Raw genomic sequence first — 16,203 nt, forward strand, 5'->3', positions numbered from 1 at the left:
TTTGACCGTCCTGTTGCTCCCATTGAAATGTATATAGCCAATTTAAAATCTAAAACTTAAAATTGTCCGTAGCCTGCTGTTGTTACCACTGTCCTGTTTGAAATGGATACTAACTAGCTAACTGACTGGATGCCCATTAACCTTATAACTCATGTTGTGTGTGTGTGTGTGTGTGTGTGTGTGTGTGTGTGTGTGTGTTTGTGTACAGAGAGACAGCCAGGTTCATAAGGGATATAAGGAAGTTTTTTCAAAAAAAGGAGCCACATTCAGGTAAAAGTGTAAAATCAAATGATCCGTCAATCAAAAATAATGTTGGATCAGTGTTTCAATATTTATATATTTTATTAGATGTTCATGTGGTTTGGTTATTTGCCTTTTGGTTGAAAGTAGACTGAGAGAGGACTTTTTGTTAGTGATCTTAATAGTATTTTTTCATATTAATGTAATTTTTCATCTAATTGAATACAATCGATTTGTGTATGATTGTCAGTCCAAAGAGGGAGAGAGGAAAGACGTGAGGAGAAAGTACAAGGTCAGGAAGAACCAGGTAAGAAAACAGACAGGGAACAGTGACAGGCAAAACAGAAACTGTTAAACTGACAAAGAGAAAAAACCTGATTTTACTCATACAGTCTGGAAGTTGTGTCCTCCCTATATAAAAGCTGCTATACAGAATCTGCAAAACAAACTGGGTTGAAACATTTTTGACCCTCTTTAACAACATTCCAACATAACATTATAATTGATTGGGGAGATTAAAATTAATGATATATTTTTATGTGGTTCAGCCACAACTCTACTAAAACCTCAGCCAGTAATAGGTAGGCCAACTTTTGGACCGTCCAGTTGTCTGTATGACTGCTGCAGTACAGTATCAGAAAGTGCCAAACGGTGCCCTGGTGGAGTGAGGAGCTGTAAAGAGAAGCAGAGTGCTCTGTTTAAATTCTAAAAGTGTTTTAAGCTTGTTTCAAAGATTCTGTACTGCAGCTTTAAATGTTTTCCAAAAGCACACATACACTTATCAGTGTTTCTCAAACTTTTTACAGTGTGTGCCACCTGATAAAAATGTCAAGCTCTCCCAAGTACCACTATGAAAGCATGAAACTCATAAATCTTACAACACAAAATTAGTATTATTAAATTAGTAAAATTAGTATCTGCAGTAAAGATTTTTATTTGTAATAATTTATTCTGTTTTGGGAGTGTTTTTTATGTATCTGTATTATATTATACATACACATTAAAAGTGAATCTCTGTCCAAATGCACTCAGTTTACTTCCTACTCACTATGAGCATCATTCATTATTCTCCCCCAGTAATTAAGATTAGGATATGTATTTTTTTTTTTTTTTATTCCAATCCATTCTTCTTTTGCAGCATTTAAATAACCTTTATCAGATTTGATGGTTTTGTTACAGACTTTTCAAAAAAAGTGTTTTGCCTTTCTTTCTCAAATGTGGGGATTAAATTGTGTTAAAATGTACAAAACAGTGATGTCATGTTTTGAGATGAGAACCCAGGCACAGAGAGACTTGTTGAATTTAAGAATCATATGATTTACGAAAGAAATTTGCAGACTTGCACAGAGATGGTAAAATTATGATGACTGATAACGGAGATGAAGACAACAGACGACGAGGACAGGGAGGAACAGGGGTTTAAATGCACCAAGGAGACAGTCAGAGGGAACTCGGGACAACTGGAGACATTTAAGGATGCAGGGACTGACAGAGACAGGGAAGAAGTCTCATTGTGACGTGTAAAGTTTATCTTGCCTGGCTGGGCAGCTCTCTGGGTGCTCAGCACCCCCAAAGCTCTAATCCTAGAATCGCCCCTGTACTGAATGTGTATTTATTGAAATGTCAAGCTATGCCTTGCAAAGTTATGAGTTTTCTCCAATTTTTCATAAATGTAGAGATGTCTTCTGATGTCACTAGTGGCTATTTTTATTTCATGTGGGATACTGTAGCATGTGCCAGCTGAACATGGAAGATAAATGCTGTTCCTGAGTGCATAAATGCATTCCCACTACCTAGCACAGCCACTTACGGTGCTCATTGAGTGCAGGGGTGGTGTTCATGTAACGGTCATGACACTGAGATTCGTGAAAAGTTTTTTCTTTCTTGCCATGCTTGTTTTTGTACTCGGTCAGTACATATAAATCTGATTAGACAATGGCGGACTTGTTGTCTTGGTAACCACTGGGAACGGGTCGTTGTGGTAAAAATAGACTTCACACTCTATGCCGAGGTGGCTAGCTTCCCTTTCTCATTTACTCTGCACCTTGTAATATCATTAATCACAAGGCCAGAGGTATGGACTGTGCAAACAGGTGTGAAGGGACATAACAAGTGTGCTTTTAGCACATAGTAAAGCAAGGCATTTTAGGAGGATGATTAGGAACATTACATGGTGATTACACCGTTACCATGCTTACAAACTGATTGAACAGAGATAAATAACAGAAACCTGCCTGATGTAATGGACTGAAATGCAGCAGCGCAGCATAAAAAAGCCTTCAAATGTTTGGTTTTGTTGAAAGCTCTGCATCTGTTGTTTTTGTTGACGTGGTGCTGTGGCATAGTTTGAGGCTGTCATTTTGATGAGTCTGTCTACTTCTTTTTATAAATCTGACAAATCAAAATGATCAAAACGGTACAATGCAATATAAAGTAATTTAATGCCACATGTAGACCAAAGCTAAAAAAAAAATAGCATGCATTTAAATATCTCAAATAACTGTTTGGTCCCATTACAAAAAAAGAGCATATCTGATTGATTTGTTAATGCTGGTTTTTGTTCATTTGTATACTGAGAGCATATTTCCATGAATAAAATGACATGATATGAATAATTAAAAAGAAATTATTTATTATTCGGTATCTGGAATGCCCCCTTTTCTCAATCTGTCAGGGACTCCTCAAGTTTGCAAAATAAGCCCATGTTGTGGTTTGTTAAGTTTCAAAGGGCTTCTTGGCTAATTGGTCTTCAAGTGGTTCCTGCAAAGCTTTGAGATGTATCATTAACCTGCTTCAGAATGAATTCTTGCAAAGAAAAAACTGCAAATCAGTGGCTGAAGCAGGTAACTGAAGAAAGAGTGCTCCTTCTTCTTGGTCAGGAGTGTCCTACTCAAAAGGAGTGAAACATTGCCAAACTTGGATATCCACACTATCATCCTTCACTGTGAGTGCTGATCCACTGCAGTATTTTTTTTTTATCATTTGGATACACAAAATGGAATTTTTCCATTTATCAAGTATAAAACGCAAGTATGTCCCAGCCTACCTTAGGTGTTTGGCCTTGCTTTCCTGCTTGAAAAGTGGTTCTGAGACCACTGACCAGCCTCTGAGACAGCTTTATTTTGACAGTCACAATATTTCCTCTTTTTTTTTTTTTTTAGAGAATTCTACCTCTGTGATGAGTTAGTTTTTTTGTTTTTGTTTTTCAGAGCTATAAAATCAAACAATTTTGTTTTATCATGTATCTTAATCTGTTTAATTGTGCTTTGGATGCAACTAGAATCTACCTTTAGTCGTCATTTAATGCTGAGATAGCCCATCTTTGACAACAGTCTGACCTGTGCACTTAGTTCTGATGCTCTTCTCCCACTATCACAGTGTTACTTTGTAAACAAGGTTGTCCTGGAAATTTGAGAGGCAGCCAGATACTGTTTATAACAGGTGAATAATGGCTACCTGAGTGTCATTTGAATGCTGCTTCAGTGGGAAGATTCGACTTAAGAATCAGACCAATCATTTTCAAATAAGATATTATGGTAGCTGCATTTATATTACATGTCTTAATTAAAACCTGATAATGTTTCATCTTTTTATATAACTAATGTGCATTTTAAACATTCAAGCAAAAATGCTCAAACCTTCTGATCAGGCTCAGGTATATATGAAAATCTATCCATCTTCTCATGGTTATCCAATTCAGGATTGTGGGGGGGGCTGGAGCCTGTCCCAGCTGTCATAGGGCATGAGACAGGTTACACACTGGACAGGTCAAATCTGTCGCAGGGCTTACACACAGAGACAGATAAGGTTACTGTAGAATCATCAACTGGCATAACCTTGTGCGTTTCTGTGGACTGCGGGGAGGAAGCTAGACTATTCAAACATGGGGTGCACATGCGAACTTCACACAGAAAGGCCCCAGGTGAGATTTAAACCCACTATGACCACTATACAGGCCAAGTTGCTTGGGCGTAGTCAGGGTGGCAGGACCTAATCTGAATCTGATCTGTTTAGCAGTTCAATAGGAACACTCTCTGGGAATACCACATGGTGTAAAGTGACACTTTGCCACTGAGACTTGCACGTCTTTTTGCAACAGGAGACTCGACTCAACTGGCTGCCCGCTGATTCTACTGACATCCAGAGCCCAACAAGAACCTCATGGACTTGAAACAGAAATCCACAAATTGCTGCAGGATGGTGGTTTGACAGCAAAATGACATAGGTACTTGGCAGCTTTGACTTAGAAATATAACTAGAATAGTGACTGTAAATTTCTGTTTTATATGAATGTCTGTATATGTAACTGGCAAAGGAATTGCAATTTTCACTGATTTATCACAGTTAATCGCCCTATTATTATAAACAGACTGAATATAATTGCTATTTCGAAACCATTCAGTCACAAACTGATAGCAGGCTGATTGTACACTGGCCCATTCCTTTTGCTGTTCTATCACCACCTTGACAAATCAAATTTGCTTTAAATTGACTGTGATTGATCACAGAGCAGGTCGCTGTGTACAAAACAACCATTTCAAAGGCAACAAGACTCATTGCACACTGTTAATTCTGATCGTACCACAGTCTCCAACCACTCTTTTACCTAGTGTAGCATAAAGTGTAGCATAAAGCAGGGATTTCATATATACATATATAGCCTAATCAAATATGGGCACCCTGTTCATATGATGCGTTTTGCATTTTGCCATTTTATTTTCCCCATAAAAATATTGGTGTAATCAAATGACAGCTTTCTGTGTGCTGTTATAATTTATTTATTCTTGCCCCTTTTTGCTGCCTTCTGCCTGTCTGACTCTGGCTCAGTTTATTTTTTGTACTGATGTGAAAATTATGCATGAAAGCCAACACAAAAATGTATATTGTATCTCGCTCGTCTTTGATGCATTCAGGCACATGAATCCCTGCAGTCACGCAAATATTTCCTGTCACAAATGCTCCAGATTCCCTCTCATAGGGATAGTATCGGAAACACTTGTTTTCATGAGAAGTTTTCAAAATGAAGCCTCTCACAAAGGGAACCAAAGATGCTATAAATGACTTAATCAGCAATCTGTCAACAAGAACCACTACCCAAGCTAAAGGGCTGGCATAATGTTGGATGAAAATGTTGGTTTTCAAAAAGGTTTCCACATTTTTCGGTCAATTCAAACTCATCTCAGGACTGTTTCAGAGTGAACAGACTGCCTGAATGGAAACCTTTTCTCTCCTGTTGGGTTATATCTAGCAATCTATTATTGCAGATCAAAGTGACAAAGTGAGAAAAGATGTAATTTTGCTGAATTTCTGAAAACACTGGATTTTGAGTGTGTTTTAAAAGTGCTAACAAAAACAGGTGTACACTTTCCATGCTAATTTCAGCCTTTAGGCTTAGGGTCTGACTGTGATCCTGCTGGGTCAGACAGTTCTGTATAGTTATATTTATAAATTGTGTGTCTTTTTTGGCTTTTAAACATTTTACAAATAGTCGTACTGTTGTAGTCAAAAAAGAACAAAACCTGTATTTATTTTACCAACTGAGGAATATATACAAAGCATGTGCACATGCATATATAGTGCATGATAATTACATTGAGTTTCCAGTTATAAACAATATTGAAATGTGTACCATGGGAGCCATTAGCCCAAAAATGTCCAATCAGTCAAAAGTGTCATTCGAGTGTCTGTGACTGCTCTGGTAGATAAACAGGACAATAAATTGTGATCTCCTTTTGGTGATTAAACTCTGCTTGCTTAAGAGTGACTTCATCTTCCAAACTTCATTTCCTGTAATCACCTGGATTGTGGCAACAAGACCCAGGGGCCAAGTGGCTCTCTGCCCATTTCAGAAAAAACTAATCAAGTAAATAGGGGTTGACTTGTAATTTGTACAGTCAAAACCTTGTTGACCTACAATTAAGCGGCTGAGGAGAGATCTGAGCCAGAGTCTGATGATAGGATGTGCAATGGCAACATTTACTAGAATCGCTTACTTTGGATTATGACTCCTACTTGGCAATTTTACAATTTCAAATAAAGTGCTGTAGAAAAAAATATAATTTAGAAAATAGAGTGCTACAGTTATATGTGTATTACTTTGATAAAAACACATTTAAAATTAAGTTATAGTAGAGGCATCATCTCTAAAATGTGAATGAATTATTTCATTATACATATTAAAATTTAGTTTGAGTGTGTGCATGAATTAAATAAACACTCTCATTGCTTTAACATATTGTTGGCTTTGTCCTTGCTACTCCTACAGCAGAACTGATGATGAAGACTGGCTGGTCTGAAAGTCTTGATGAAGTTATGTTTATAAGCATATGTTTGATGATTATCTCCTGCATAATTCAAATACCAGATGCAGCAGTTAGGTTAAGTTATGGATCTTGCAATACGTTGGTTTTGATATTAACCCTAAAATGTTACATTGTTCACAAATACTGCATCTGTAATTGGCCTCGCTAGAAGTCTGACTAGCTATCCAAACAGCTAAACATGAACCCAGGAACTCCAGACAGTAGATGAAATCTTATAAAGTTTACTGGTTCTTTCATTTTGTGAAACTGTAACAATAAGCATATGTGGAAATGTACATTACTCACTCTATTGTTAACAACAACATGTGCCTTAAACCAATGACCTAACAATGCATTTGAGAAGCTAGCATGACAATTAGCACCTTAAATTAGCATATGAACTGGCAATCTATTTACATATGAATAGCGCATTGAAAACGTGCTAACTGTGATCTACCAAACATAAAGACAACACTTGGAGTGTCTCATTGCTTTTTACCATTAAATACTTACAGACAATGCTTTAACAAACACCCAAAAGAAGGACATGAATGTGGAGTGGCCATCTTGAAACAGCATAGCAAGAAAACATCAACTTCCTAACTCTTCTTCTGTCATAAAATATCGACTTAAAGGGGCCACAGAGTGGCACACTTTACTAACATTTAAAACATGAAATTAACTAAGCAGTAACATAACAGCATCATCTGTTTAATACTCCAGAATATATGTGGTAGTAACGTCCATAAAATGGAACAAAAAAAGAAGAAAGATGACAACTGTAACTAGCCAGCTACTGTCACACAAAATCATATTAGGAGTTGAGAGAAAGTGCTCCTCTACTAATGTCCGAAGAAGGTTACTAATTTGGGACCTGGTAGCTTTTGACTATTGATTAAGTGTAGATGTTATTTTGTGCACCTACATGAGCTGCTCAGCTATGGAAATCTGTGCCACAAAGCTCCCGGCATACAGCATTTGTGCTGATGTTAATGCCAGACGAGGTTTGGAACTGAGCAGAGCGTTGATGACTTTTACAAGCTATGTACTTCAGCATTTGGTGAGCAAACTGTGTAACTTTACATGGTCTGACACTTTGTGGCTGAGTTCATGTGGTTCCTAAATGCTTATATTTTGCAATAATACCACTGACAGTAAATCATGGAATATATGTTAGGGAAGAAATTTCACAAACTGACTTGTTTGTGACCACACCCAAATTCAGTGAGCTGTTTAAATCACGCATTCGGAGTTTGCAAAGGCAGACTCAATGGATATGCATTTGATTTAATGGAACTAAAAACACTCAAATTCAAATATTAGCCAAGAGATTTTCTCTGAGTTTCTCAATGGTCTGGATGTTGTGGGGCTGTCATGGCTGACACACCTCTGCGTTTCTACATGGAAGTCAGGGACTGTGACTCTTGATTGGCTTTTCTCCTTTACAAGAAGGGGAACTGGAAATGATTTCCAACAGCCTCCCTTGGAAGATTTGTGCAGGTCATTGGACAGGAGACTCTGCCCATGAATTTAATTTTGGATTCAGGAGGAATGATGCTGCTTTTATCCTGGTTGTGACTCACTGGATAGATCTTAATCCTCATGAGCATATTTGAGGGTGTGTGGGAATTTACCCAACCAGTCTACATGTGTTTTGTGGACTCAAAGAAGGAATCTGACTGCCTTCTCAGGGTGTCCTGCTATTGGTACTTCGGGTACAGGTTATCAGGTTTGGTGGACTTAGTATCGTGTCTCCACTTTTAGTGGATCATGTATTATTGTTGGCTTAATTAAGCAATGGCTTCCAACTCACACTCGGAAAGTTTGCAACCTATTATAAAGTGGCCGGGAGGCAAGTGAGCACCTCAAAGTCTGAGGTGGTTCTCAGTTGGAAAAGGGTGTCCAGGGAGTAATTGCTGCCCCAAGTTAAGGAGTTTAATTATCTTGGAGTGTTGTTCACAATTGAAGGGGGAGAATGACAGACTGATTGCTGCAGTGATGCAGGCATCGTGTAAGTCTGATGTGTTGAAGAGAGAGCTGAGTGTGAAAGAAAAGTTGTTTACTTACAGGTTGACATGCCCAGCTTCAACAATGGTCACAAGCTCTGGATAGGGACTGAGTGAACGTGATACAAGTGGTGGAAATGAGATAGCTCAGAAATACAATGAGAAACTCAATTACTCAGGAGAGACACTGAGTGGAATCACTAAGAAAGAAAGCCAGGTGAGGTGGTTTAGGCGTCTCACTAGGACGCCCCCTAGACACTTCTGAGGTTAGTGTTTTGGGTATGTTCCCTAGGGTGGACCCAGCACACACTGGAGAAATTATATCATTCAGCTGGCTTAGGAATACCTTGATGTCCCTCTGGCAGAACTGGAGGTGGTGGCTTGGGCTGCTTGGACTGCTTCTCTTGCAACCTGGACCCAAATATGTGGCCAAAAAAAATAAACTGATGCATGAATGGATGGATGGCCCAGTGCTTTTGTCCATATAGTGAAGTTTAACAGCAATCACAGTCTCCTGTTTCTTGTTTCACTTTTACTTCTTTTGATAAGTTATTTCTTCTAAGGATAAGCCGAGACTTCTGGAATTATTTTACTATAAAAAAGAGAAAGTCATGGTATCCAAAGACCAGACAACAACTCGATGTTGTTGAAAATTTTGAAAGGAGACTTGCAGAAGACGTGCAAATAAATGTCTGTAAATTCACATATTACACAGCCCACTTAAGATCATGTTTGACATCACTGATCTAGAGGGACTTGATTATTTAAAAAGTTGTTCATTATCAATAATCCAGATAACGAAACAATACAATTCAGCTAGTATTCTTTTTATCTTTGCATTGCAGTTGCAAGACTGTCTTCTCCACCCATCCATAGAGCATGTGAGTGCACAGTTAGACTCTTCGCTAGACTTATTCTCTATTTTTAAATCAGTAATTACACTTAATATTATCTTTATTGGACTTTGCACAAGCCCCTCCCAAGGCACACACCTTAAACACACATCTACAAAGGCCAGACCGAGAAAAAGTATTTATAAGCCAGCGAAATGTGTTTCTTGTCTTTATTAGTGGCTTTGGCACCCAATCTGGGCACCCTGTGACAGTGATGGAGCAGTCCATCTCAGCCAGAATGTAGAGAGGGGTGAGTGTGGGGTGAGGAGGAATGGAGGCAGGCTGACCCACATCCTGACGAAAGAGATTCATTTCATTACAGAACTTCAGAGAAAGAGAGAGAGAGAGAAAGAATCAGAAGGGGACAGAGCAGAGTGGAAGTACAGGTACAGATTCATTTTGTTTGCAGCACCCCCAGAGTAGAAACCTGTCCCCATGGTGACAGATCACCACAGCAACTGCCTCTGATGTTCAGCTTGAAGCTGCATGGGTCTCTGTAGCTGGTGAAGTCAGTAACATATCCCAATACACTGTCCAGCCTTCAGTAATTACACATGCACGCACTTACACTCCTGTCTGCTTTAAAAATTACTTCGGAGTCCTACACACAAATAAAACCTTATGCTGCACATACACTCTTTTTCATTGTTAAAGTCAAGCAGGTTTACACTCACATATTACATTGTATATGCAATACTGAATGCTGTGCAACTCCAGAAGACAACTGTTGTGTCAGTTGTGAGCTAGTCAGGTCCAGTTCTGTAATAGAGACGCGCACCACAAGCACAGATAGACTGGGCCATGTGCACAGATGATTATGATGGAAATGATCCCACACACTAGTGGGAGGAATTGCAGCATGCTGAATGAGCCATATATTTTTGCCAGACCGTGAAGGCGAGGCTGCTGAATATCTGCTAATGATTGGCTGGCTTACACATGATAAGAAAAACTGTCTGGAGATCATTATAAGACTTTTCATCAAATGGAGAATTAAATTGCTTGTTTTTTGCATTTCTTTAAGCACTAGACACCTGCCTACCTGAGAGAGATTCTGCAACTTTATATCACTCTGAGCTTCTCAGACCAGGATTTGTTGGTTGTTCTCCCTCATATTTAGACTCATACTGTGGATACTTCTTTAATAAAGAAAATTCAAGATGCATTTTAGATCTGCTTTTGGCTAAATTAAATAGATTAAATCTATTTAACTGATTTAACTGATTACTGCTGTACAGTGTCTCTCTATTTGCCAATAACTTTCTCTTACTGTTATGTCTGATCTAGAAAAATAAAGAATTCCCAAAAACACCTTAAAGCAATACACACTGGAAATAATTTTAGGGAAACATATAATCAAACTCAGAATAGAAAAATCCACGAACCCAGTTGGTCATAATGTCCTGATAAGTATGAAAAGCAACTAAGAGCTTAAAAAAGTTTTGAATAAACTAGAACTTTATGTCTTAAAATGTGGAGTTATGAGAAACATGTATTGAACTACATAGACTATATACAAACAAACAGGTTTTCAATTTTAAGCTGTAGAAGCCACATTATTGATTAACGTAAAAGCAGAGTTTTAAAAATTATATATATTTTTTAAATGCATGCATGCAGATTGTTTTTTTATGTTATTTAATTTTAAGAGTAGATGCTCAAATAACTCAAACTTCTTTCCCAGAAGCACCAGAGTAACGGCATTTTATACAGTTAAGTAGTGGTTTTTTTTGTCAAGTCAAGTCAGTGGGGGACTTGATCAGTGTCTTGATCCATTCTCTTTTCCATTACTCTGATCTGTCCTAGTAACTCAGCTGGCAGCGAGGACACAGAGAGCTGCAGATGTGTAGAAGTGACAAAAGCTGAAGGGTGCTGCATAAATCACTGTCATGAAATCGTATGCAGGCACACCAAAAGAAAAAAATACTTCATGAATACATATTTTCATACTCAGCAAGCAGGTGACTGTCAGCATGTAACTGTTTGATAAATGCTTAATTATCAGCTTTAGGAACAATTTCCAAATGTATCAGAGAAATATTAGGTAACCAAAATAATACACGGCAACTAAGGATCATGGGGGGAAAAAATCATTCAGTATTCCTCAGAGAATTTTAATGAATCAACAGCATGGATTATTTAAAATATGTTAAATAATAAATGAAGAGTTGGGTATAAACCAAGGTCTTTCCTCTTGCTACCAACTCATGAGCAGCAAGCTCACTTTCCCATGAGACACAAGAGGTTTTTTTACAGCTACCTGAAAAGCTCCGTGGGATCTTTCCGTTACTGTTCATTGTAGCGGTGAACAAAGCCAAGACAGTCGGATTCTGGTTAAACTGTGGCACTCTACTCCACAGTCTCCTAGACGGGCTGAACTTATAACACTCCAAGAGCAGTATCCCTCCTTGGATCAGTTTATACATAAATAGGAATCTATTCTAAAGTCAGGGTGTTAAGGCAAGACTATTGTGTAATTCTGGAATGGTGACATGAGCTGTTATGCACAGTGGTGCTATGATTTTTCTCTCTTACTTTTACATCTCCTCTTCAGTCAAGACAGCAGAGCAAAGACTGGACTGAGTTTGCTGCTTTTGGGGGGGTTTTTCTGGAAGGAAGAAGGATAAATTGATCATTCCAGTAAAAAAACCTAATGTTTACTCCTTCACTATGTATGGGTGATTTTTATGTTTCTTTGTCAGTTTTGTTTTAGCACTTTTTATATGGAGACCATAGTATTACATAAAAATAAAACATTAAAGAAATCCAGTTCTTTTTTTTTTTATTTTATAGCACTCGCCCCAGTTTATTTGCAGTCACTGTCAGCTCTGCTATTGATTACGCAATTGTCGTTTGACTCAGTGCAGCAAGCATGATTTTAAGAAGTGCATTTTTTGAAAGTTTGAAAACATTTTTCGCAATTGTAGCCAATAGAGGTAACAGAGGTACCATTCACAGACAAAAGGGATCAGATAGGCCAACGGTATCGTGTCATATTAGGATGTGCCGAGGAGGGGAAAAACTGGTCACCTTCTCCCTGTCAACCCTCCAACAGTCTAAACTGGTGGCAAATCAGCTGGCACCTAAAGTAAGCTACCCTCATCATATTCTCCCTCACATACTGGATTGTCTCTAAGGAATCTCTATTCAGGATCCACAACAACCACTCTTTTCCTCTGCCAGAAAAGCTGCTCCCAGTGACAAGATCGATCTCCTAGAGCTTCCTTCATACCAGTTCCTTACCTGTGCCAGATTCCTGTGTAAATAAGCTCTGCTAAACTGTGAAACAGTCTGTTTTAGGGTTTCCTATTTGACTCCGCTTCTCATTCTCATTGCACAGCCTGTGACAGTTATTGGCAGTTATGGCTGTAGGTGGGGTTCACTGGAAGCTACTGCTCACATACTTTCACCCTTCATAGATATATAACATTAAATAAGTGACTATATGTCTCATATGTTTAATTAGGTTCTGTCTTTAGGGTCTTTGTGTGAAGATTTGATTTGATGTGTTGGATGTGTTATGATGTGTTATGATGATGTCTTAGATCCCATTTATGCAAAAAATATTAAATTCTAAAGGGTTGACAAACTTTCAAAGAGTTACTGTACACTCGCTATACAGTGGTCCCTCGCTATAGCGCGGTTCACTGTTTCGCGGATTGTTTTGTGTGCAATTTTGCATGTTTTTTTTCTGCATGTTCTGCGTCCTGATTGGCTGTAGACTATTGACAATCAATCTTCTGCCATGTCTCCTGTACAGTACAGATTGCGTTCAGCTTGTCAAATTTACATAAATTGTCGATCGCTATCAGTGTGACTCTGAAGTGCTGTACTGTATGTTTGTAAGTTTTCTCCCCAACAAACAGAACAATGTCGATGAAACGTTTTGCACCGTCAAAGGCAACCGTGGGTGCTTTTGGCTTCATTCTATAATACTGGACTTATTTTTCTACGAAGGTTTGAACTTTGTGAGTGTTTAAGCAAGAGAAGAAATGTGAAAATGTCCATGCCTGTCTGAGAAAAGTGTAAAGTGTGTAGTGACGAGTTTTACAGCCTTAAAACATCTATAATAATTGTAAAAAATAAAGCTGGCTACTTTGCGGATTTCACCTATCGCGGGTTATTTTTGGAATGCAACTCCTGCAATAAACGAAGGACCACTGTACACCATCTCAAAATGTGTTAGTTAAAAGCAGTTTAAAAAATGGAAAGACAAGTGAAATGAGCTCAGGAAAAAGAAGGCTCTAGAAGGACTGCTTCAAAGAGCCTTAGAAATTTCCAGATATAAGCTAGCTCACAGACCTTGTGAGATAAGTTCGAGTAGGAGCACCTAGGAAGCGTGAACCAGTCGAAACCATTCAAAAGCACAAAGAATAAGAAAACACAGGATTAAATTTGCAAAAGAACATGCAGAAAAACATCGAGAACAGCTGCTTCTGAGACATTTTTTCAGACAATTCCACATTGATCTGTGTGGAAGGTTTGAGCAGAGAGAGCCAGAGGAAGAATTCCCAGACTGCAGTAAGGTACTAAGCATGCAGATGGGATCGTCATGGTCTGGGGCTGTTTTTCTTACAGTAATATAAGTGAACTATTATTAGTATAGCCTAAGAACAACATTACAGAGCTGGGAATGAGCATTATACATTAAATAAAACTAATATTTTAACATAATGAAATTAATGCATTTTTAAACGTGATTTAAGTACTGAAAGACATCCTCTACAAAATGCTTATGTTCTAATAATACTTAGTTGCCCAACTGAAAAAAACAGCAGTTTGAGTACTCTTCTTTATAACTGGCACTCCTATATTGTGTGTCTTGTTTTAATTAAAGGTTCATATTTTATGTTTGCAATAATGGTGCACACACACACACACACACAAATCCAGAGGCCTATAAACACATCTACTCTCTCATGGTCACCCCTTTGAGGACAAAGCTATTACAGTATATCCCACTATGAAAGGTCCCAGTCTTTCCATTGAAAGCTCAGTATAACCTGCCCATGATAGATTCCACCTGCCCTCTCTGCCACAATTCCCTTTAATAGCCTTTCCCCAATCTAGACTGCAGCTCACGCCTACAGTCCAACCGCGCTTATATACACAGATATACTCCAAATAGAAACTAAAACACGCTGCACCCAAACATAAGCACAAAGGAGGAGAAATGAGCAAAACTTTAAAGTGAAGGACATATACTGGTTTAAGGGGAGACAGAAGCTATCAGGGGAAATTTATTTAGGCTTGCAGCTGACACTGAGGCTGGTAAACAGGCTTTATTGGCGTTTGGTGCGAGGTGAATGTTAAGCCCTCTGCAAAGTGAAGCAGAAAGTTTTTCACTGGGTAATGGCTCTGACAGCAGTGTGCAGAAGATAAAATTAGGCAGATATATGCAAAAGCCACAAAATCATAACACTTCCTAATGTTTTGCGAAGATAAAGAGCAGGCATGGAGAGAAGAGCAGAATATCAGCCACAGAAAAATATAAAATAAACAGATTTGAAATTCTAAATACTATTTCATAATTTGTTACTTATATAAATGTGTGTTTTTTAATGTGATTTTTGTGGGTAGAAACTAAAAGCGAAGTTTATTGCTTCACATTAGGACTAAAGCACTCATAAATATGAGCACAGACGCTGTGAAGGAGATGTCATAGGCCAGAGTCTTGTTCCCCATTAAAGCTTCTTAAACAAACAACACAATAAATATAACCTATAAAACTACAGTAAAGCAGGGGTGGATGAAAAATGCACCTACTATAAAGCCCCCTGTCTTCTGCGGTGTAGGAAAAAGCGATAAAAGAGAGATTTAACACTGGTGTAACACACTTTTTCAAAGTCAAACATCTGCAAAGCTTGAATATGACCAAAATCACAATGCAAAAACCTTCACAGTCTGAATGTGAGAGGCAACCGTGCACAGTCGGGCTTTTTTTCTTTAGCCTACTCGTCTTTCAGCGGCCTTATTGTCAAACATATCCCCAATGGTTTTTTCGTTTGTGAAGAGAAGGAACAGAATGGAGTCAACTGTACATCTTATGTAAATTTGTTCCATCTATTGTCAGTCCTCTCTCTCAGATACACACTGTGAGCACTCCCCAAGGCTTTATATCACTTCCCCTGGTCTTGTCATTATTGTCATCTTATTGCATTTATTTTTCCATCATCCCACAGTGTTTCAATTTCTCTAACTTCCTCTTTATTTACTTTCCTCTGTTTTCCCTCTGTGTGCTTTTTCCATTTGTGGTTTACTCCATCACTAATGCTCCTTCCTATCTCTAGTTCCCCGCTGCCTTTAAAACACACACAAAAAGTAAACACACAAACTGGGACAGTGACACTTCATCTCTTATTTTCATAAGCGCACACACATCGTCTGTGCCCTTCTTACTTCGTGTGCTCCTCGCACTTTCTGTATCTGTACAACACAAGTATACACACTGATCCCTCCCCCTTATGTTTAATCTGAGTCAGTCTCCATCGAGCTGACCTGCCCGCTCCAGCCAAGGTCGCCTTGGTGACATGATGGAGAGCTCTGCCGAAAACATTTAGCCAGCTTCATTACTACCCTTCCCAGGCCTGTGTGTGTGTGTGTGTGTGTGTGTGTGTGTGTGTGTGTGTGTGTGTGTGTGTGTGTGTGTGTGTGTGTGTGTGTGTGTGTGAGAGAGAGAGACTGAACTGTGAAGTGATTAACAGAATCAGGGCTATCAGAGCAGGACAAAATACGGAATATAGTAGCTCAGAAGGGATAAGA

The sequence above is a fragment of the Pelmatolapia mariae genome, linkage group LG6 (genome assembly GCF_036321145.2).
Source record: "Pelmatolapia mariae isolate MD_Pm_ZW linkage group LG6, Pm_UMD_F_2, whole genome shotgun sequence".
In the NCBI taxonomy this organism is placed as follows: Eukaryota; Metazoa; Chordata; class Actinopteri; order Cichliformes; family Cichlidae; genus Pelmatolapia; species Pelmatolapia mariae.